The 23,229-nt window shown below is 45.0% G+C and overlaps 1 protein-coding gene and 1 pseudogene across 3 annotated transcripts in view; one reads left to right on the top strand and one right to left on the bottom strand.

The window, feature by feature from the left end:
- The window catches only part of COL4A2 (collagen type IV alpha 2 chain), a 384,139-nt gene that overhangs the window by 137,295 nt on the left and 223,615 nt on the right, over positions 1-23,229 (bottom strand). The window lies entirely within an intron of this gene.
- Positions 20,710-21,528, top strand: LOC132352707 (ATP-dependent RNA helicase DDX3X-like; annotated as a pseudogene).

The raw sequence follows: 23,229 nt of genomic DNA, 5'->3' as shown, positions 1-23,229 counted from the left end.
TCCTGTACTCTTCCTGTATGGAAAAGTGTGGCCCACACTCTTCCATACTGTCGGGCACCGATGCCAAGGCCAGCACTTCTCCTCCCAGTTCCCGGGAGTCTTTGCCCTTAATAGACCATACTTCTCCTCTCCTTGGTTGCAACCCATAAACACCCTAATAGATTCAGGACAGGAGGCAGTTCTTTGAAATCCCAGCCAGTGGTGTCCCTGGGGTCACTTAGCAAAAACAGCAGGAGAAAGGCCTGAAGACCATCAGGGCTTGTGTGCATACCCACCAGACCGGAGCAGAAGCTGGAGTTTGCTTTGAGCTCAGGGAACAGTCAAGGACAGAGTGGCCTTGAGACGTTTTAAATATTCCCTGTCCATTTATAATTCTTCGTACCTCAAAATGTCTTCATGAATTACAACGGTGCTCTGCTTTCTCCTGGAATCGGCCTGGAGGACTGGACTTCTGGGGTCCTGGGCTGGGAGGACCACTCTTCAGAAGATGCCGCCCCAGGAACTGAGACAAGACGCCAAGATCAGGGTCGGTGGGAGGTGCCAAACCTGAATCTCGCGAGAGGAGCCCCGGCATTTTCTTCTTACATCACCACCATCCTCGAGTCTTTTGGTCCTTCCCCTTTGTCCTTCCTCTTCCTTTTACTTTCTTAGGATGAAAAGTCTTTGGAGAGGGTTGATTTGCTAGATTAAGAAGTCAACTTACAGGAGAACTGCTGGTTGATTTGTGGCCCTACGGAATTATGTCCTTAGCTGAGGCTGCCTCTGGCTCTGGGCGACCACTGGACCCAAGGTTCTCAGGCTTTAAACCAGGGAGCCATTTATCACCTGCTCCCCCTTTCACGCACCCTCAAGGACTCAAGCCATGCCTATGGTCCCATCAACAGCCAAGATGGACCTTTGCCCAATCAGGGTAAATAGCACTGCTGTTCTATACCAGGTCAGGAGAGTTTCCACAAAAGCAAAGAAATCTGATGTGTTATTAGCTCAGCCAGCTTCATGCTGTGTCCATGTTCCAGGTCTGCAATGCTTCTGAAATGCTCCAGACTGTCACTGCTTTGAGTGTCCAGCAAAGCAGCATCGAGGCATCTCCACCCCGGTTCCTTCAGTGAATTTTCCTCCCACCAAGTCCACGGATTGCCTGGTACGGTGCCAGGACTATGCCAGGCACTGGCCCTGCCAAGCTCAAATGTCAGATTTTTGGAACTGGAAACGACCAACAAGATAATTAATTCTAGGGAGCCCCAGCTTTTTCTTAGTGAAGACCTACTTTTGACTGCTTTTTTGTTATGTCTTAGTCTAACAGAGGAAGAGGATGTGGCGTTGGTAAAGACTGCAGGTTGATGAGCATCCCCAGAGGCGGGGTTGGAAGTAGCTAACGGGTTTAAGACTGACCTGGCCACAGGCTTCAGATGCAGGAGAACCCCAGCTCTAACCCCATTTCTCACGAGCAAACTGGGTGCTCCAGAGATTCTAGGTGACTTGCCCAAGATTAAACAGCAATAGGCAAAACCCCAGAGCACTCGGATGCATTCTGATTCCCCCGCCTCTGGAACTCTCATCTGCTCGTCGTCGTGATAACATGCTGGGTCTCCCCCAGCCTCCTTCAGTGATTGAATTTGGTCCTCTTTTCCATAAACAATGATTTTCTGCCTAAAAGTAGAAAAAAAAATCCCAACTCTCCGACTCATTTAAAAACAAGTAACTGAAGTCTCTCTGAGCTCCCTCTGTGTTCTCACAAGACAGTAACAGGAAAAACATCTGAAATGTTTTTTAACCTTGGATTAACCTTGGATAGGCGATAACCATCTGAAATGGCCCCAGCGCCCCCCCGCCCCACGATCTCGGGGAAGGAGCGGTGCAGGGCTGGCCGGCAGTGCCGTGGGCAGATGCGTGGCTGCCAACCAGGACTCACGGGTGAGGATCCAAGAGCACCACTTGCTTCCTTTTATGGGGCATACGCGCTTCCAAAAACTGTCCTGCAGATATCCAAAAAAACAAAACAAAGCCCCAAACAGAAAACCCAGCTTCTTACTCAACGCACGACGTGATCTCCCAGCTAGAGCTGCAGCCAGGAGTTCGGGGCTGGCTGGGCCAGCCCTGGGGAGGAGGGGTGGCCCCAGACGTTTCCTTAGTGCCTGTCTTTAGGGCACAGCAAACTCAAGGCTTTCGTCCTCTTGCAAAGCTCAGGCTAGCAATTCAGGAAAGCAAATCACCCTTCCAGGCTCGCGAAGTATGTGGCTTTCCTTGGCTGCTCTGCATTTTCCCCCTCATCTTTCAGATGAATGATCCCCTGGGTCCCACTTTTAGCTTCTCAGCAGAGACTCATTGTTTCCACCGGCTGGGAGGCCGAGCAGTTCCCTCCCTGCTCTGGCAGGACTCACGGGGTCGGGCTTTCGTCCCCTTCAGGGAAAGTTCTACCAACTCACATACCTTTACTATGTCTTTCCTCTTAGTTTTAGAATATTAGCATCCTGTCTCAGTCACTGTGCCCTTAGTAATGTACCCTTTCTCTCTCTCACACACACATACACCCCTCCCATCTGTCTTCCGTTTCATTTTTGCCCTCTGGACTAGCTCATGGTAACGGATTCCCATCAGTGCCTTCCTAAGAGTCTCAGCTTGAGTTTTTCCTGTGGACTAACTGTCCAGCTTTCACTGCCTGAGTATTCTTTCCTCCCTTACGTTATGGAAGATTCTTGATCTCTAATTATTAAAATCAACTAATGAAAAGTTTATAGACTATAAGATGCCCATAAAGTTGACTCAGTAAGCATTCATGAAAAAAAATCTAACTTAAAAATCAGCTTAGGGCTTCCCTGGTGGCGCAGCGGTTGAGAATCTGCCTGCCAATGCAGGGGACACGGGTTCGAGCCCTGGTCTGAGAAGATCCCACATGCCGCGGAGCAACTAGGCCCGTGAGCCACAACTACTGAGCCTGCGCGTCTGGAGCCTGTGCTCCGCAACAAGAGAGGCCGCAATAGTGAAGAGGCCTGCGCACCGCGATGAAGAGTGGCCCCCGCTTGCCGCAACTAGAGAAAGCCCTCGCACAGAAACGAGGACCCAACACAGCCAAAAATAAATATAAAAATAAATAAATAAATAAATAAGACCCGGCACAACCAAATAAATAAATAAATATTAAAAAAAAAAAAAGACTACCTGAGATCAGATTAAATGAGTGCAGGCCCTTCACATACCCTAGTCCTTACTGCCAATCCCGCCCTTGCACCATTGCTATAAAACTCCTCACCAAATCCCTCCAGGTTGGGACACACAGTTTAAAAACAAAAAAGACAAAAAAAACACATCAGCTTAGCACAGGGAACTATACTCAATATCTTGTCATAACCTATAATGGAAAAGAATCTGAAAAAGAACAGATATATATATATATATATATATATGTGTGTGTGTGTGTATAACTGAATTACTTTGCTGTACACTTGAAACTAACACAACATTGTAAATTAACTATACTTCAATAAAAATAAATTAAAAAAATCGGCTTAGGATATAATTTAGCAATAATGAACAGCCCCTAGAGTGATAGATGGCCCACTTGGAAAAATTTCGCTTGCGGTTCTAGAGTTCTGTAAAATTATGCCACCAGCCTCATTAAACAGCAAGGCGACAACAAGAATGGTAACTTCAAGCTGTTGGTATCACGCTCTTCACTTTCAAAGCATTTTCATCGAGTGGGCTACATTTAACCTTCGCAAGTAGCAGTGCTGTATTTTTAACAGTCGAAGCGTTCGCTCTACCCTAAGCTGTTCCGAGAAACGTCCTGGGAATGCAGCACACACAGCACGATGCCTTCTGGAGCCCAAGCACGTCCAGTTCTCACCAGCACCAGTGTTTCCAGTTCTCACCAGCACCAGTGCTTCCAGTTCTCACCAGCACCAGTGCTTCCAGTTCTCACCAGCACCGGTGTTTCCAGTTCTCACCAGCACCGGTGTTTCCAGTTCTCACCAGCACCGGTGTTTCCAGTTCTCACCAGCACCGGTGTTTCCAGTTCTCACCAGCACCAGTGCTTCCAGTTCTCACCAGCACCAGTGTCGGTCCTGGAGGGCCGCTGTGGTCAGCCACACGGAGGGGGAGCTTTACGGCCACCAGGGTGAGGCCCGGTGCCAGACGTCCATGCCCAGGCCTTCAAAAGCACAGGCTGTGACTCAGGACCTGGCCAAGGGAGTTCCAAGGCAACCCGCCTTGACCTGCCACGAGCGGTTTCCCTTCTGACCCCTGATCCAATTCCACTTTCAATCCCTGGCCTGGAGCCCCGCCCGCTGGCCTGTCGTCCTGGGCCTGGGACCAGCTCCCTCCCGGCCAGGGCAGGTGCAGCTGGACCACTGTTTAGGCTTGTCTCTCTGCTGCCCATTAGCTGTGGGCCATCACTGGGTATTTTTGGTTGGGACACCCTATTTTAAATCTTATTTTTATGATTCCAAATAGCAGAGCACAGCATCTTCTTCACCAGACCCGTGGTTTCTGATTACTTGCATCATCTTGGGTGCTTTTAGAAGTTCCAGTGCCCACGCCCCACTCCAGAACTACGGACTCATTACCATAGGGCTGCATCACCAGAAACTTACGTATGTAGGAGTAGCGAGCAAATGTTATACGTCTATGTATGCAAAATACTATAACCATGGAGTGCGTGTCACATACATACACATACAAATATAACCTCTCTTCTCATTCTTCCCCCTCATCTCTCCTTGGCCCACTGAAACGTCATCGCTGCCCAGCACCGGTCTTCAGAGCAACATCTGGGAACTTGTGCTGTAACCCACACGGGCACCAGTGTGAGTGTGCCCTGGGGCACGTGAGGCATCTCTGTGCTACCCGGGAGCCGGTGTGTCCCTGTGAACGCTCAGAAGGAGCAGGAGATGAACTGCCATGTCGGGAGGCTTCCAGCGGCTTTGTGTGTCGAGACACTGACGTTTCAGATGGTCCTTGGGGTCGAGGCTCTGTGTATAAAACGTTCAAACATCCTCAGGAAGGAAGCTCCCAAAAAGCTCTTCGCAGATGTGACGTTGCCTGGTGACATCCAGGCCCCTCTCCTGTGTTCCTCCAGCAAAACCTGATGCGGATAAAGTGGGACCCACTTTCCCCAGTAAAGGGACCAATTGTGTGTTTAGCCCTTTACTCCACTCCAGCCCTGGGCTGGCTCACTGCAGGGCTCAGGAATAAAATGCAGGACGGGCCTCGACCAAGGGCGGCTCTGGGCAGCCCAGCTTCCTCTGCCGTCCTCCAAAATGCATCGTGTTTTGAGGAGCCTATAAAAACCTACTGTTCAACTTCATTTTGATATGCACTCCCCATTTGCTCTGAATTCCTCCCTTTTCATGAATAGTGCCATTATATTCCACTTCACAAGTGTAGCGCTGTTATAATTCCCTGCATGTTCATAAAAAATTGGCTATGCTTGAGACACACAATCAGACATGTTATCAAAAAGAGTCATTCGAATATTTTCCAGGAAAAGAGGAAATGGTCAACTTTTAATTCTCTATATCAATGTCCCAGAGTAGAGGAGGAAATAATTTGAAATAGCAAAGAGACCAAAATAAAGAAAAAGGTTTTTTGTTTTATTTTTGTTTTTAAACTCTGGGAATAGACACAGATGTGAACTTTCCTAGTTTTTATTTTCACTTATATCAGCTCTAGGTGGAAAGATAGTTTAAAAGGAACTGAGTACAGGTAAAGTCAGATTGCATTGCTAACAGGAGTTAATAATATTCTTACTTTTGCAGGGCAGGACATAAGTGAACACAAGGCAGGGGACAGACAGATGGACGGTCCATGTCCCTTGGTCCCAGGCTGGTTACCTTTCTCCTCCCTCAAATGAGGACAGGTCTTAGGGATGGGCTCATGCAGGATCGGCCTGTGGAGGCCGGAGAGGCCCAGTTCTGGGCAGAAGACATTTCAGCATCTTTCCTGTGGTCTTTTCCCTTGTACTTCTTCCTACATCTTTGAGATGATGCTTTATGTAAAATTTTGCACTCTCATTTTTCTTAACATTAAGCATTTCCTCATGCTACTAGAAGCTCTTCATAAACAAAACATTCATAATATGTTGGCTGAATAATATTTGTTCTTAAGCGATGCACCCAAATCTTCTTAACCATTGCCACAATATTCTGCACGGAAATTTCCCCAAGTTTCCCAGGTTATAAATCTACTCTGCAAGGAACGAATCTGTTTAGCTAATGAACATCTCGAAGGAGGGAGCCGTGACCACGATGGGGACAAGGAAACGGAACGCTCCTCAGCTTGGGAACCGGGTCCCACGTGTGAAACCTGGATTCCACTCACACCGAAAACGTGCGTGAACAGAATGTGGCCATGGGCCTCCCTGGTCACGCAGGTCATGACTCTGTGGTCTAAAGGAAGTCTTCAGAACAGAACCAGGGGTACACAACGCAAGTACATTCAGACACGCATGTGGCAATAATGCTCATAAAGGCTTAGATGCAGGCCACGCCTGGGTGCCTGACAAACAAAAAAACACACAACAGATGAACAAGTGCTTCACAAGCTAGGTCTCTCTTTGAATGTCAAAGTCCGCAGTGATGGCCCCTGACCGGCTCCCAGGAAGATCTACCCCACAGCTTAACCTAATGGCAAATGCTACTCAGCTCCCCAAACAGAAACGAGGTCTGTATTTGTGTCATAAGCATTTATTAACCTCCCCTATGGGCAGGACTTGGCACTCTGGGGACACACACTCAACGTGCCAAGTTCTGCATACTCTGAACTCATGGCAGGTTCAGACCAGGGGGGCGGTGAGATGGAGTGAGCGTGGGAGTCAGGCCCCACCACTCACCAACTTCCCAGGCCTCAGCTTCCTCGCCTGTAACACGAGGATATATTAGTTCATACCTCACAGAGTGACCCTGGAGGTAACGTGAGCTAAGGTGTGTAAGGCACTTAGCCCAGGGTCTAGTCTGGATACGACCTGGACGGCATTAAGTCTTATTAACTATTTGTAACCACAACTATACAGCAAAGCAGATGTGACTGTCTAAGGGCCTTAATAAAAGTACAGAAAACTGGCAAGGGAATTCAGACACGGGAGTGATCATGTCCCAGTGGGAAATCTCAGCATCCTGAATGGGTGCCATATGCCAGAGGCTTCTGTGGGCAGGTAGAATCCTCCAGGCAGGGGAGGGTGACATTCAGACCCAGAAGGGGTCATCCACAGTTGGCAGGAGCTGGGAAAGTGCCGGGGACTGGGGAGAAGCTCACCCCCGTTTCCTGGAGTGTCCACGGCTATCAGGGAGCAGGCTTGCCCAGAGGGTTGAGATAAACAAACCAAGAAGTCAAAATTCATGCGCCCCAATGTTCATTGCAGCACTGTTTACAATAGCCATGGCATGGAAGCAACCTAAGTGTCCATCGACAGATGAATGGATAAAGAAGATGTGGTGCGTATATACAATGGAATATTACGCAGCCATTAAAAAGAATGAAATAATGCCATTTGCAGCAACATGGATGGACCTAGAGACTGTCATACTGAATGAAGTAAGACAGAGAAAGAGAAATATCATATGATACCACTTATATGTGGAATCTAAAAAAAATGATACAAATGAATTTATTTATAAAACAGAAACAGACTCACAGACTTAGAGAAAGAATTTATGGTTACCAGGAGGGAAGGGTGGGGTGGGGGGAGGGATAGACTGGGAGTTTGTAACTGACATGTACACACTGCTATATTTAAAATGGATAACCAACAAGGACCTACTGTATAGCGCAGGGAACTCTGCTCAATATTCTGTAATGACCTAAAGGGGAAAAGAATTTGAAAAAGAATAGATACATGTATATGTATAACTGAATCACTTTGCTGTACGCCTGAAACTGACATAACATTGTTAATCAACTATACTCCAATATAAAATAAACAGTTAAAAAAAAGGAAAAAAAAAACATAAAGGAGTAAAAAAAAACGAAAAGAAGTTGAAATTCATTTGTGGAGCCTTCTGGCCTCGGAATCGTTATGACGAGTCTCCCTTAGAGAAGCATGACTAGAAAAGTGCAAAGGGCTGTGCCGATATCACACGGGAGCAGGTGATCAGGTTCTCCAGGAAAAGGTAGGCACTGCTCAGATGCGGGCATCCTTCCCTCCACTCAGGGGAGCTGTGCTGTCACCAGAGGGGCGTGTTCTGTCTGGAGTCACAACCCATCCTAGAGAAGTTAGGAAATGTCTGGAGAGGAAGAAAAGTGCTTCCAAACACTGCTCCCTATGCAGAGAGTTAGAAAAGAGACAGGTGCGGAGAGAGAGGACCCAACATGTGTGCGGGTGCAAGAACGCACACCCTCTCAGGAAGGGAAGAGGCTCAGCTGTTCCCAATCTCACTGCAAGCCCATCAGGAGGACCTGGGCTCAGTCATGCAGGCTGGACGTGGCATGGGGATCAGGGCTGCAGCAGGGCGTGGAGAGTCATCATGTTTTCTAAGTGCAGAGAGGACCTTATTAACAAAAAATAGTTATCTTTCTGTGATGACGTGAAGGACATTTCTGCCCACAGATGGGGCCAAAGCAGAAGGACATGGAGGGCTGCCATAGAGACACAGTTCCAAGTTACAGAAGTAGGACCCATCAAATGGCAGCCACACCCCTGGAGTGGTCATAAATCAGAGGTGGAATGTGGGCATGGCTGGTGCAGAGCGGGGGGTTTTCTTTGACTCTCAAAACAATTTCTTAGGGTGATGGGTAGACCTTTGGCATAACTACAATCTCCTCTACCTTCTACCTCTTTCAGTTGGTGGAACACATCCTTTCCAGAAGCAAGCCCTGTTGGCTCCTGCGAGGACACTGGAACCTCTCACACCCACTTTCTTGCTGGCTCAGAGATAGGATTTACATAACTACCAATGGAATTTGGGCTTCTGGAAGTATCACCGTGTTAGACTTTACCGTTGCTGGAAGTAAGTACACATTTGAGAACACTGCTGATGTGACAAACACGCCCCAGGCCAGCCACACAGGAAACCAGGTGATGCTGGGGGAGTCACTGCTCACCTTTCAGAACATCACTCCTAAGGACGGCAAAACATAGTCCAAACATAAAAACTGATTCCTCTATTAAAATGACAGAGGAGAGGAAACAGTGCCACATGAGAAAGCGCCATGTAGAGGGAGTTGTCACGCTTATTTCACAACAGTAGTAACAGCATTGGTTCGTGGTGCTGCCACTATCACCTTGTCCCTAGTTTACTTCTCTCTGTATTTGAATCTCTGATCTAAACCTGATTAAAGGCAAGGTGGGCTTGGAAAGTTGTTTCCTATGGTATTTTCTATCATATGATCGCCCAGTAAGCTATTTTGGGGATCATACAATTTTATTAAAAAATTTTTTTAATTGAAATGCAGTTGATTTATAATGTTGTGTTAGTTTCAGGTATACAGCAAAGTGATTCAGTTATACACAGGCCAATAAAATGGACAACCTAGAAGAAATGGACAAATTCTTAGAAAGGTACAATCTCCTAAGACTGAAGCAGAAAGAAATAGAAAGTATGGACAGACCAGTTACCAGTACTGAAATTGAATCAGTAATTTAAAAACTCCCAGCAAACAAAAGTCCAGGACCGGATGGCTTTACAGGTGAATTCTACTAAGCATTTAGAGAAGAGTGAACACCTATCCTTCCGAAACTATTCCAAAAAGTTGCAGAGGAAGCACTACTCCTGAACTCATTCTATGAGGCCACCATCACCCTGATACCAAAACCAGACAAAGATATAGCAAAAAAAGAAAACCACAGGCCAATATCACCAATGAACATAGATGCAAAAATCCTCAACAAAATACTAGCAGACCAACCCCAGCAATACAGTGAAAGGATCATACACCATGATCAAGTGGGATTTATCCCAGGGATGCAAGGACTTTCCAATATCTGCAAATCAATCAATGTGATACACCACATTAACAAATTGAAGAATAAAAACCATATGATCATCTCAATAGATGCAGAAAAAGCTTTTGATAAAATTCAATAATACTTTATGATAAAAACTCTCCAGAAAGTAGGCATAGAGGGAACATACCTCAACATAATAATGGCCATATATGACAAACCCACAGCTAACATCATACTCAATGGTGAAAAGCTGAAAGCATTTTCTCTAAGATCAGGAACAAGACAAGGATGCCCACTCTTGCCACTTTTATTCAACATAGTTTTGGAAGTCCTAGCCACAGCAATAAGACAAGAAAAAGGGATCAGATAATTTTAAAGGTGAGCTTGGATTCTGAAAACAGCTTGTGTAGGTTCTAACATCCATCTCAAAGCCTACTGGTGAAGTATACATAATACGTAGGGCGTTAAAAAGCACTTCCTGGCTTGATATTGCTAATGTATTCTAGACAGTACAATAAAGCAAGAAAAAGAAAGAAAGAAAGAAGAGGTATAAGGACTAAAAAGGAAGTTGTGAAGCCATCATTTGCAGATAACATGATTGCATCTCTAGTAAACTTTTAGAGTTAACGAGTTTGGGAAAGCACTAACCATGAAAAGATGGAGAAACTGGACTACATTAAAATTTGAGGTGCCAGCTCATCAAAGGACTTCATTAAGAGAGAGTAAAAGTAAACCACAGAGTGAAACAAAGTACTTCTAACACATGTAACCAAACAGGGGCTTGTATTTAGAATAAAGGGCTCCAAGTCAGTAGGAATAGAGACATTCAGGAGAAAATTAGGCACAATTCTCAAACCTGTGATCACAGGAGAGAATATCCAAATGGCCAATAAATACACACAAACGTGCTTGACCTCATCAGGAATCAGGGAAATACAAATACTGCAAGGGTAAATGTAAGACATCAAATTCTTCTGCTGGTTGTTCTGAATTCGTTTTTGGAGTATTGCCTCATTCCTACTACGGCCCTTAGTCTTAGAAACAGGGCTCTGTGGTTGTAAATGATCTGCATCTGAGAGCTGTCGGGGTCTGCTGGAACACCCCCCGCCCACCCTCTCATCACCACCCCAGTCAGGGCTGATGAACGAGGGTCGGGCCTGAGTTTTCGTGGCTCAAGGCAGCTGAGCCCGGCAGATTGCCCAATAGCTCCAATTCTGTGGTGGCCTTGCCCACTATTGACAAGCAGGGAAAATTATGACCTGCCCTTCTTTTCAACAACGTGGAAATCTCTGAAATGAGTAAGATGGAAACTTGCTGCCGAAAAACATATTATGGAGATTCTGGGTAGGTCTGCTATCTCCCAAGTAATCTTGTTCTTGTCACCACTTTGACAATGAGTCTCAAAGGAACTGGGAACTATATACTGATTGATAGTTCAATTGTCTTATGCCAGCAATTTTAACTTTGTTACTGTCTGGCATTATCACACGGTTTTATAGGTGTATTTTAGGTCCAGTATACAATGTTCAAGTGGATCTTTGGAGGATGATTTAAGAGCTTTGGGATCTTTCTAGAAGAAAATAGTAGCAGTACATTTCCTTTTCTAAAAAGCTACATGGAAAGAAAAAATTATCACTGACCCCAAGAGAACCTGAACGCCCACAGACTACTGAAATAGCATTTTGGTGAGTAGCTATTTTATGTAGAAGTGAAGAAGATGTAAGACACAAGGTAGAGGAATGCAGGCGGCGAAATAGCCAGTAGCCTGATTACCAAACTATGTAGGGAAGAATCAGTCAGCCAAAATAGGTCAAGACAGGCAACCTTGCTGCCAGTTCCTGGGAGAAAACTCTTCTTAATTGCTGTTTTGGAAACTAATTGCACCGAACAGGAGGTCTTTAATTCAAAGGAACAGGGCCAAGTCACCCAGCTCTATGGTACCTATACGGTACAGCATCTACAATGGATCAAACAGAAGCATGCGGCTCAGAGCAGCGTTTCAGGAGGGAGGTGGACGGCTAGTACTGGAAACCTGGGCAAACAAAGAGATGCACTTTGCTTTGAACCATAAGAGAATCCCAGAAATACTGGCCCGAGGAGGTTTCAGGCAGTTTTCAGAGTTGCTTAGATGAATTGTGAACAAACAGATGGGGAGTCTCAATAGATTTCAGGGGATTTGGCCCAATCAAGCTGGCACTGTGGCTGCGAAGGGCTCTGCGTTGTACTGTTCCTCCCCCCACCCCCCAGCTTCATTCCAACTTGCCACCCACGTCCACAATGAAGCCACTCAAGTAAAACATCGAGTTACAGCAGTATCTTTCCACCCTTGCCCTAACACCGCATCCCCTTCTAAACGCTGACACGCCAGTTGTCTGCTTAGTGACCGTTATAATAATGAAAATTCCTTTATTTAGCTTGCTTGAGATGAAGTCAAGCAGCCGTAAGAGGGACCTGCAAAACAAAATCAAGTGCCATCCGCAGTTAAAGGGGCCGTGGAGAGCCTTGAAATCTTTCATGGTAAAACACAGCATCCATCCCATTTCATAAGAAAATTCTTACAGGGTTCCTCAGATTTGAAAAAAGAGCAGTTAGTATTTAAAGAAAAATAAAATGCTTACTGTGTGGAAGCAATATACTTAGTGCATCTGCCACCCTTGGCTTTGCCATTAAGAGATGAAAAGCCGGCTTCATAAGATATAGTTTGGCGCGTTCTAAAGATTCCTCCTCTAGCCGTGATGGAATTATGCACTTTGCTCTCTTTTCCTACCAACATCATGGTGGTTATAATAGTCCTTTATTTCTTTTGTGGGTGATTGGGAATAGCACATGGAAATGTCCACGGAGCTGCATGAATCTGGAATAATCTGCTCGGGACAAACCCTTCAAGAAAAAGGAGGGATCCAACACCAGCTCTATCACAACCTAGTGACGTTATTAGCATGTTACTGAATCCCTCTGGCTCCCCTTCGCTTCAGCGGTAAATAAGATGACTGCACCTGTTCCGTCTATTTACAAGGCTGCTGTGAGGATTAAAGGAGATGATGGCTACAAAAGAACTATAAGAAATATATAAGATAATCAGGAATAAGGACAAGAGGGCAGGGTTTTTTTTTGCAGCATCCAGGGACACTGAGGTCGCCTACCCTCCAAATACCACATCTTCTGTCTCTTGTTGATTATCTTCTGTGTATTCTCTCTCCAGAGCCATGAATTCCCACCTCGCCCCTTCCTAGTGGTTCTCACTATTGTCTAGGACTTTTAAGAAAGCCTTCGGGGGACTCCCCTGGCAGTCCAGTGGTTGGGACTTTGCCTTCCAATGCAGAGGGTGTGGGTTTGATCCCTGGTCGGGGAGCTAAGATCCCACATGCCTCACAGCCAAAAACCAAAAAAACATAAAAAAAAAAAAAAAAAAAAAAAAGAAAGCCTTCGGTATGTCAGGAGTCTCATCTCAGCGTTCTGGATTCTCTAAGTTAGGTATTCTTAAGAATTTAGTCTTTCTAACTTCAAGGAATCAAAACTCAGGTGAACTCCAGGTGATGTCAGTGATGGGGGATTGTTCTTGGAGGTGTACAGAGTGATGAAAGAGTTAATGTGGTGCCTTACACTCCTTTAAGTCTAGTATGGCTTTCAAACCACTAGCGTTTAAAAAATCAAATACCCCAGGGATTGAAGTAATGTTACCATCGACTTGTTCATAGGTCTAGACTTCCTCCATTTAATTTACTTATGCATCTTGTTCAGATGAGCATGATTTTTTAATCTCTTTACTGGTTATGGACTTTAAACATATTGTACTAAAATAGAAGAATTTATCTTTGCCATAGTATGGGATCTCAGTGAAGTAGGAGCTTTGTTCCATGATATAGTTCTATGATGATCAATGGGTTTGACTTGGTAGAATGTTTTGTTCACCATTTCCAAAACAAGCCTTTAAAAACAGTGAATCATGTAATTTACTCAAAAAAAATGATCTAATATATAAAATGACTTAATCAGTGAAATTAGATGACAGCATTAGTTTATCAAGGCTGGCACTTGACTAGGGCTTGGGTTTACAATTCTACCAGGAGCTGGCTGTGTGGTTACAGGCCGGTGTCTGTACCTCTCTGGGCCCCAAACTTACCTTTAGGAAGAGTTTGGACTAGTTGATCCCTAAGGTCTTACCTGCTGAGCTTTGACACCTAAGGATGACCCCTTCACAAGGAAAATTTCCTTATATATCATCTTTCATATGGTACAATCATTGAATTAAACATGCTGTTAGCACGTTGAACTATATATCTGCACCTTCAATTTCTTCTGAAAGCCCAGTGTTTTATTTTCATATTTCATGAAAGAAAGGAATGAAATAGAGAAAGATAATAAAATGCTTAACAGGCAAGTCTCTGCTTATACCGCATTTGTTTCACTGAACTTGATCAGCCTAGTTTGGCTCTTCCTCAATGCCAAACCAGAGTGAAAATTTGGACTAGTTTTATTTAATGTGGAAGGATTAGATTGAACAGGAAAAAATATCTGATTTGAGGAATTTTGAAAAGAGAAACAAAATTTTACTTTAAAAAAAAAAAAAAACAAGTCAACAATCCAGCTAAGAAGTCATGGCCCTCAGATAGAGGTTCTTCAGGGTGGTTTAAACAAACCGATAACGCTTATCAGGAACAAATTATTTTGTGCAGGTAAATGAGTGCTTCAGAAGTGTCTGAAGGAGATTTGTTTTCTTAAGCAGATTAAGAATCTTCCGATTAACTTTTTCAGACTATCCATATTAACTGAAAACTTCTTACCTATAGTTTACTGAAGACAAAGTCACAATTATTAGTCTAGATTAAGGAGGTTTACGGTACATGATTTATAGTTTAGAATTCTACCATCACCTAACAATCATTGAAAATACTGACGCTGTTTCATAAGTAAAATTGTAGGAAAATGTTATAAAAATCTATTTAGACCTTACTAAGTCTATGGGAAAATAATAATTTTGTGTATGTGACCACGAAAAGCTGTTTATGTTCACAATTTTGTTTTAAAGGGCAAATTTTTAAAAGATGACGTCCAAGGGCTAAAACTTCCCTAGGAACCAGTGCCTTAACTAACGATAAAAACAAAATTAGCTGGGTGTGGGTCACAGCAGGGGAACTATTTCTCTAGGGCTGCTGGGGGACTTTAACGCTTCAGTGACACCCACAGAGTGAATTCCTCTCTTGAAACAACAAAAGCCAACTACTTCAAGCTGGATTTCTTTGTTTTTCATTCCAGCACCCCATCTCCAGCTCTTCATTATAAAAAGACATGAGCTTAAAAATTAGATAATCAACAAGGACCTGCTGTAGAGCACAGGGAACTCTACTCAATATTCTGTAAGAACCTATATGGGAAAAGAATCTGAAGAAGAATAGGTATATGTATGTGTATAAAAAAATAAACTATGATGTTCAATTAAGAAAACAAAACCAAACACCTGGGGCCATTTGAGAGGACCACTCTACGGCACTCTCAGTTCTTAATGGCAAGAATCGAATGTAAAACGCAGGGCCGTTTTGACCCTGAGATGGATGGGCCAGGCTGGCTGGCTGGGTGGCAGTGGTGATGTAACAGTTGTTTGCTGGATGGGATCCCGTGTGGTCAGCGATGTGGGGAGAAGCTGTCTTCACTACGCAGAGAAGGTGACGGTGTGTGCTGAGCCCTGGGTAGGGGGTGGGGTGAGGACCTGAACATGTGGACGGAAGCCAGCCAGTGGGGGGCAGTGAACTAACCCACGTAGAGTGGCTGGTGAAGCCGAGATGTGAATGCCAGGAACCCTCCAGATGACAACCCATCAAAGTGGCTGAAACAGGGGTCCCTCGGGAGAGGGCCACCCAGGTTGGGAGGCAGCAGATGTGGGGGGGGTGGTGAATGCATGTGTGTTGGAAAAGGCACAGGTGTCTGAAGCTGAGTCTCTACAAGTGACTAAGTGAATGTTGCTTTAAGCTTCTGGGGGCAAAAGGGGTCTACACTGAACAGGGCTTTACCTTCAACCCAAGCTTGTTATCTACCCATGGTCAGGCTCTTTTGGGCACAGACTGGTCAAGTTTTTCAGTTGGCTTATGAGCTGCCATCTGAGGCTGTGAGTTTCACTGATTTTTCAGCAATAACCCAACAGTCAAGCTAAGACCGTGTTATCCTCTTGCTGCCACGTAAATGAACAGATTAGGAATCAAGACGCTGGATGTAGATGGAGCCCCCTAGACATGACCTAAAAGGATCAGAATCACTAAGGAGGCAGCTGGACACAGTGTGGGGCAGTGGGAGGAGCCGGGCCTGAGTTAGAGCCCGAGTCTCTGCGGAACCCCTGTCGTGAAGGCCACAGGAGCCTGAGAAGGGGCCCCTGCAAACCGGGATCAGTGAAAACTCAAGTAACTCATGTCCACGAACAGCCTACCTAAGACACACCTGGGGCCTGCCATATGCGGAGGGAGAGAGACACTGAAGGAGCATCTCTCCACCGAAAAGCCTTTGGAGTTACCTGCCAAGGCTCCACGACTCAGGGATGCAGAGGGGCTGTCACCAGGGAGAGCGGCAAGGAGGGACCTGGTCAAGTTCAAGGGATCATTGAGTTCAGGGGAGAGAACAGCAATCACGGCACCTGTAGGGGTGTTTACTCTACACCAGGCACTGTGTGCGGTGCTTTATGCACCTTACGGAATTTAGTCCTTTCAGCATCTAGCTGAGGGAGGATTATAAACTCATTCTGCAGAGGAGGACCTGAAGATCTCACCCAAGGTCACAGTTCATGAAGCCACAGGAGCCGGACTCCCAAGTCTGAAGCTCCTCCTCCCCTCAGGTTGCTGGGCAAATGTCATCTGAGCTCTAAGCAAATGACTTAGAATGAAGTTCTGGGAGGGGACACCTGCCCCTCCGCCCCCACCACAGGCAAAGTACAAATTCTGTACCTTGAAGGAGACAGGAAACCTTCAGGAATAAAGATGCACAAAGGGACCACGTGATTAAAGTCTACAGGAGGGACCTCGGTCATTGTGCAAATCAAGGGTTCACTACCTCCATTCACTAATCTTCCGAAATGATTTCCTTTGTAGACATTTGCCTAATAGGTCTGCCTACTTAATCTTTGCTTTTATCTCTAATATATGCTTGTCTTACATGGAATTTTCCAAAGGACTCCGTTTGGTAGATGCTTTAACCAGAGACGGTCAAACGCATGACTGACCATCACTGGGGAAAATCAAGTGTCATTCCACGAGGAACAGAGCTCCTCGAACAACTCAGAGAGAGAAGTGGGTGGAGGGAGTGTGCTTCCAATTTCATTTCAACAGGAAACAGGCTTCAAGTAAACTCTCCATGACGCAGGAGTGTTGTTTTCTGTTTCTAACACTTGGCTCTAAACAGTTACTCTGAAATGTGTTGATTTCTGATCACTACGTACACCCTTTGGGTTAAACTGTTCAAATGATGATGACCTAAAGCTGATGGTGTTAAGAAGGCCCGTTTTTTTATGGGGATAAATGTGTTTTCATGAAATAGGCCACGAGGCCCCTTCTCCCGGCCCCTTCCCTCCCCAAACAGGCTGTTTTTGCAACGCTCAGGGTCAAACTTGCTCTCAGGCAGGACATGACCCCGGGAGGCCTCAGCCAGCCCGACATGTCAAAAGATAATATGCTTAGCAAAGAGAGAAATTCCTTAACCCTTCCAGAGAACAGCAGATGAAAACGATCTTTCTCTTATCTCTAGTTTTCCAAAAATCGCCTGGGCAAGCAAGCGAGCGGAGCGTGCTTTTTTGGCAGCATTTTAGAAGACTGGCAGGACATTTTGGGGGAAACAAGCCCGGGGGTACGTTCTTTGATGGTGGGGAGGTGACTATTCAAAGGGCAAACAGAATCACAAGGCCCTAGAGACAACTGTCTAAGACTTGCTACCCAAACTGTGGTCCCTGGACCAGCAGCAGCACGTCACTTGGGAGTGGGTGAGAAATGCAGAGTCCCAGGCCCTGCCAGGCCTGTAGAGTCTGAATCTGTGGAATCAAACGCACAGTCTGCCCAGCGCTGCTCTGGCTCAGCTCTTCCGACTCTAGCCAGGATCTCGGAGCAGCATCTGATGTGCTTTCTGTGGACTCTGTGTCAGCGATCGGCGTTTCCAGGGGAGGGTGACTTCCCAGTCAAGCCCCCCTTCCCCCAGCGGCCTCACGATCCCGGGCCCAGTAGGGAGGGCGTCACGGGGCCAAGTTCAGTTATCACCTTGCCTGATAAGTAGGGGTTTGAATGACCTCTCCCCATTCCATCGGTTTGGTCCCTGGTCCACTTTCCACATTCTTACCCTCGACAGAGTTTCCAGAAGTACAAAGGAGGCCACTGGCCAACCTCCTCTGCCCTGAAGAAAAAGTCCAGCTCAGCCTGCAGATCTCACTGGCCGAATGCCGCCAGGAGACAGCTGGCACCCTGTCTTGCAGAGGAAGCATATTTTGCATTAGTTTGACTTTGCAGACAAGCCGTCATCGTCTATCTACCCCAGTAGTTTTCATGCAGCAGTTCAAATCGAGTGGAGAGTGAGAAAGGAGACTGCATCAGTGGCCGCAGGTGCGCGTTTCTGCGGGATGTGCCTTTGGCCCTGAGCAGCATGATTCGTGCTGGGATTCTGAACAAAAAGTCCCCAAACACTGCGTGCCAGTTCTGACCAGGACTCCCGTCTTCCCAGCTTGCTTCCCTCCTGCTGGCGTCTGTCTGGGCTGTGAGTCAGATCCCAGCTCCCACGCTGGACCTGCACTGGATACTGGGCTCCCAGGACCGTGACCCTGGAGCTCACAGGGCTCTGGCTCAGGTTCGGCAGAAGAGCAAGCGCTCCCTCCTTAGGAGTTTTCCACGGCGCCTGTGCCTGCCCTCCCATCATGAGCACAGCAGAGGCGGCAAGAGCCACCTCTGCTGACTTTCTGTCTGGGACTCTGACCCTCTGGCTGGCCCCTCGGCTTCCCTGCTGCTCACTCGTTTAAACCCTGCGACTCACAATTGCAGAGGAATGAGTGTTAGTTAAAGAGACATATTTAGCACCACTAAGTTAAACGAGAAAAAACCCAGAGCAAGATGGGTGCCAGGCATCCCAGAGGCTCCTCATGCCAATACCCGATGTCACCCCTGGCAGGTGGCTGCTTCTGGGACCCCCTCCTCCTCCTGGGTGTCAGGTTACAGCATCCTGACAGCTCCCATGCAGACCACGCAGAAGAGAAGCTCAGAGTAGCTAGTGAGCCTGAAGCAAGCCCGTCTTTGGGATCCAAACTAGTGATGTGGCTAAAGGCCCTCAAACTGCCGCCACAGAATTCCAGGGGACTGGCTACAGGTTTTTACTGGATCGATACCTTTGTCCGTTGGCTTCTCTCAGATTGAGAGGTTCAGCAGAGGGGGGACTGGGGCAGGATGAGACCTTGGGCTCAGTGTGTCAGAAACAGTGCACCCGAGGGACCCACTCTATCAGGGAGTGGTCAACATCGGCCAGAAAGCAAGACCCACATCAAGAGGAGAGGGGCCACCAGCGAGCCACGCAGAAGTGGGAGGACCAATCGTAGAGACCCAAGTACAGAAGCCCCACGGCCAACGGGCCCACGTGCTTCTTCTAAACTTGACTCTAACCACCGAAACCTACCAGCCAAGAAAACAAAGCTGAACTTGAAAACAATAACTTAGAAAAGTACAGGAATAGTATTCAGCCTCAAAAAGGAAGGAAATTCTGACACATGCTTCAACATGTCTGAACCTTCCAGACGTTATGCTAAGTGAGATCAGCCAGTCACAAAAAGACAAATACCGTATGACTCCACTTACGTGAGGTCCCTAAAACAAGCAAACTCACAGAAACAGAGACTAGAGGTTCCCAGGAGCTGGGAGAGGGGAAGAGGGAGTTACGGTTTAATGGGACAGAACTTCACTTTGGGATGAGGAAGAAAGTTCTGGAGATGGATGGAGATTGCACATCAATGTGAATGTTCTTAATGCTACTGACTTGTACACTTAAAAATGGCTAAGATGGTAAATTTCATGTTATGTGTGTTTTATCACCGTTTAAAAAAAAGTATAAAAGAATCAACAGAGGTTTGCACAAGATAGATACACAAGAGACCTGAGGTAACATTAAAAAGATCATTTTCAAGTGATTAGTTTACAAACACTGTATGTCTGTAGTGTATGTGACGTATGAATCACATGTCAAGGTTTTATTTTTTAATTTCAGGAAATTGATCTAACTTTTAACACATGAAATGCTTAGCAAGAATAGAGAGCTAAGACAACTTTTTAACGTGAGGAGTTAAGAAAAACCTCATGAAGGCTGCCTTTTCTTCTATGTTTATCCTTAGAGACTCTAGTTAATTAAACCCAACGAGGAAGAAAAACCAACACGAAGGCAAAAATGTTGGCAGAATAAACAGCCTGTCTTTTGTTCTCACTCAATAACTAGAAGGATTGAGATTTTGCTAAAGGTACTGTAAACAGAGACAGACAATTCTAAAAATGGATGCAATGTATGATTATACGTATACCCCCTTTTAAATAAGTTTACTTTCTTCTGCGACACTGCTCTGGCTTTGCCCTCTCGCTTTAATACGAAACAGAAGTGATGGTCCAGGTTTGACTTTGTTCCGGGAACTGGCCTTTCTAACCACCTGAAGCATCAGTGTGGTGCAGACAGACATTCCCTGTTCTGGAATTACTAGGCAGGAGTCAATGCTCTTTTCAACTGCGTTTACTTCCTAATTAAGGAATTTTGGGACTTAAAAAAAAAAAAATCCAGAGCAAGCATGACTAATCTTCCTTCCTTCCCCCTCTGCAGTAGTGTAAGTCATTTATTTCTAGAACATGAAATTCCAATCAGGCGAGAAGCAGAAAGTAGTTTGGGTGGAACAGTCAGATAAACGGTCGTTTCTGCTTGACCACTTAAATGCACAGGGAAGGATTCACTGACTTCAGTTTTTGTGGAGACCAAAAAGGGTGCTGATTCTCTGGAGGATTTCTTATACCATGAAGGATATGCTTGCACCAGTATCCATGGAGACCGATCACAGAGAGATAGAGAGGAAGCCCTTCACCAGTTCCGCTCAGGAAAAAGCCCAATTCTAGTGGCTACTGCTGTGGCAGCAAGAGGACTAGACATTTCAAATGTGAAACATGTTATCAATTTTGATTTGCCAAGTGATACTGAGGAATATGTATATGGGATTGGCCATACAGGACGTGTAGGAAACCTTGGTCTTGCCACCTCATTTTCCAATGAAAGAAATATAAATATCACAAAGGATTTGTTGGCTCCTCTTGTTGAAGCTGAACAAGAAGCGCCATCTTGGTTAGAAAGTATGGCTTATGAACACCACTGCAAGGGTAGCAGTCATGGGCGTTCTAAGAGATTGAGTGGATGATTTGGTGCCTGAGACTATCGACAAAGTAGCAGTTCTGGAAGTCCTAGCTTTAGTAGTAGCCGTGCAAGCAGCAGCCGCAGGGGTCGAGGTGGTCATGGCAGCAGCAGAGGATGTGGTGGAGGTGGCTATGGAAGCTTCTACAATAGTGATGGATACGGAGGAAATTACAACTCTCAGGGGGTTGACTGGTGGGGCAGCAGAATCCGCTTCGCAGCAAAGTCACCATTTCGAAAAAGCTAATATGGAAACCACATGTAACAGACTATATCATGTAGCTTCAAGAACTAGCACTACATTACCAGCTGTGATTCTCCTGAAAATTCAAGGGAGCTCAAAGCCAAAGGAAGAAAAGAAAGGAACAATCAACAACCCTATTAAGAAGCTGATGTGAAAACTTAGCTGCTGTAGTTTGGATTAACTCCCCTTCTGCTTATTTCCATCCCAAACTGCATTTATAATTTTGTGACTGAGGACCGTTTGTTTGTTAATGTACTGTGACTTTAACTTCAGGCAACTTATTATTTTGATGTCCTGTTGGGTCAGTAATGCTGAAGTTTTCAATTGTTTTGACAAAATAAATTCACTGAACTTGGGCTAAAATCAAACCTTGGCACACAGGTGTGATACAACTTAACAGGAATCATCAATTCATCTGTAAATATTATAAAGGAAAAAATCTTGGGCTGTCTCCTGCATTAGGACTTTTTGATACTTGCAGAGAGGGTAGGAAAACACCTTACAGCAGAATTAGTTTCTAATGTGGCAGACTGTACTAAGTTGACGTTCTGACTTGCTCACTCTATCCTGGATAGGCACTTTTAGTCTTTAAATAAGCCATTCCAGTCATGATGAGGTGGCATGTATGAATACATCCATACATTTTTCAAAGCACTCTTCGAAGTTAATGCAAGTAAATACAGCAATTCCTCTTCTAATGTTTAGGTTACTAATTCTAAGCTAGGCAGATGTGGGCATATTATTATAGGAAAAGTTTAAAAGTTCTGATAACAAAAGTGTTTAGGGGAAATTTCATCTAATTAGATGTTTTAAATGCCTGACATAAATAAAACTGAAGTCGTAGAATGGCTGACCATGCCAGTGACCAGTCCTTTTAAGGACCTGCTTGGATTTTGGTCTTCAATGCATGCTAGTGTTGATGTTTTTTGGTCAAGAGGATATAAGCAGGAGGAATTATGCAGCAGGCTTTTATTTTAATGCAGATTCTCTTTTTTCAGTTTAAGCTGTGCTGAAATGTTAAAATGGCTTACACTTGTAGAATTTGTAAATCAGAGTAGCTACAAACTCTGAAATTCTTGAGATCACACAGGTTGGCAATGTGTACTAAACTGCACAAGGTGTTATTTCTATATAGTGCAGTTTTAACGTATTTTAGTTGCACAGGTTTCCATTGTATTTATAGTTGCTTTCTGCTAAATTTGACCAAAGATGATTGTTCACCAACTAAAAATGCCTCTGCCACTTGGAATTCTGTGCTCATTTTGTGGTTGGAATATAGTGATCTTTATAGACTAATATTTACAATGGCATAAGGCGGCAAAAATTTCTTAAAGTGCAGTAGATTTTCAAGTGTACTCTGCCTTGTTCTAAAACTTTATTAAGTAGGTGCACTTGACAGTATTGAGGTCATTTGTTACGGTGCTATTTCAATTAGTATAGATTTAGACTCTTGTACATTTTGCCCATAAATTTTTACAAAATACTTATTTTATTGCACATTCAGAGAATTTTAGATATATGTCTTGTGTGTGCGTCCTTAAACTTCCAAACTTATTTTGTCTCTTGGAAATTGTTGAACGCAGCGTGTTAAGAACTAGATTCTAAAATTTTATTTGGGACCATGGAATGATAGTTGAGAAGAAAACTATTTGCACACGACAGATTTTTAGATACTTTTTGCTGCTAGTTTGTGTAATATTTATTGAACATTTTGACAAATATTTAT

This window comes from Balaenoptera ricei, chromosome 18, assembly GCF_028023285.1.
Source record: "Balaenoptera ricei isolate mBalRic1 chromosome 18, mBalRic1.hap2, whole genome shotgun sequence".
NCBI lineage: Eukaryota > Metazoa > Chordata > Mammalia > Artiodactyla > Balaenopteridae > Balaenoptera > Balaenoptera ricei.
Note: the sequence above shows the minus strand (reverse complement) of the source record. Positions and strands in the feature narration are given on the sequence as shown.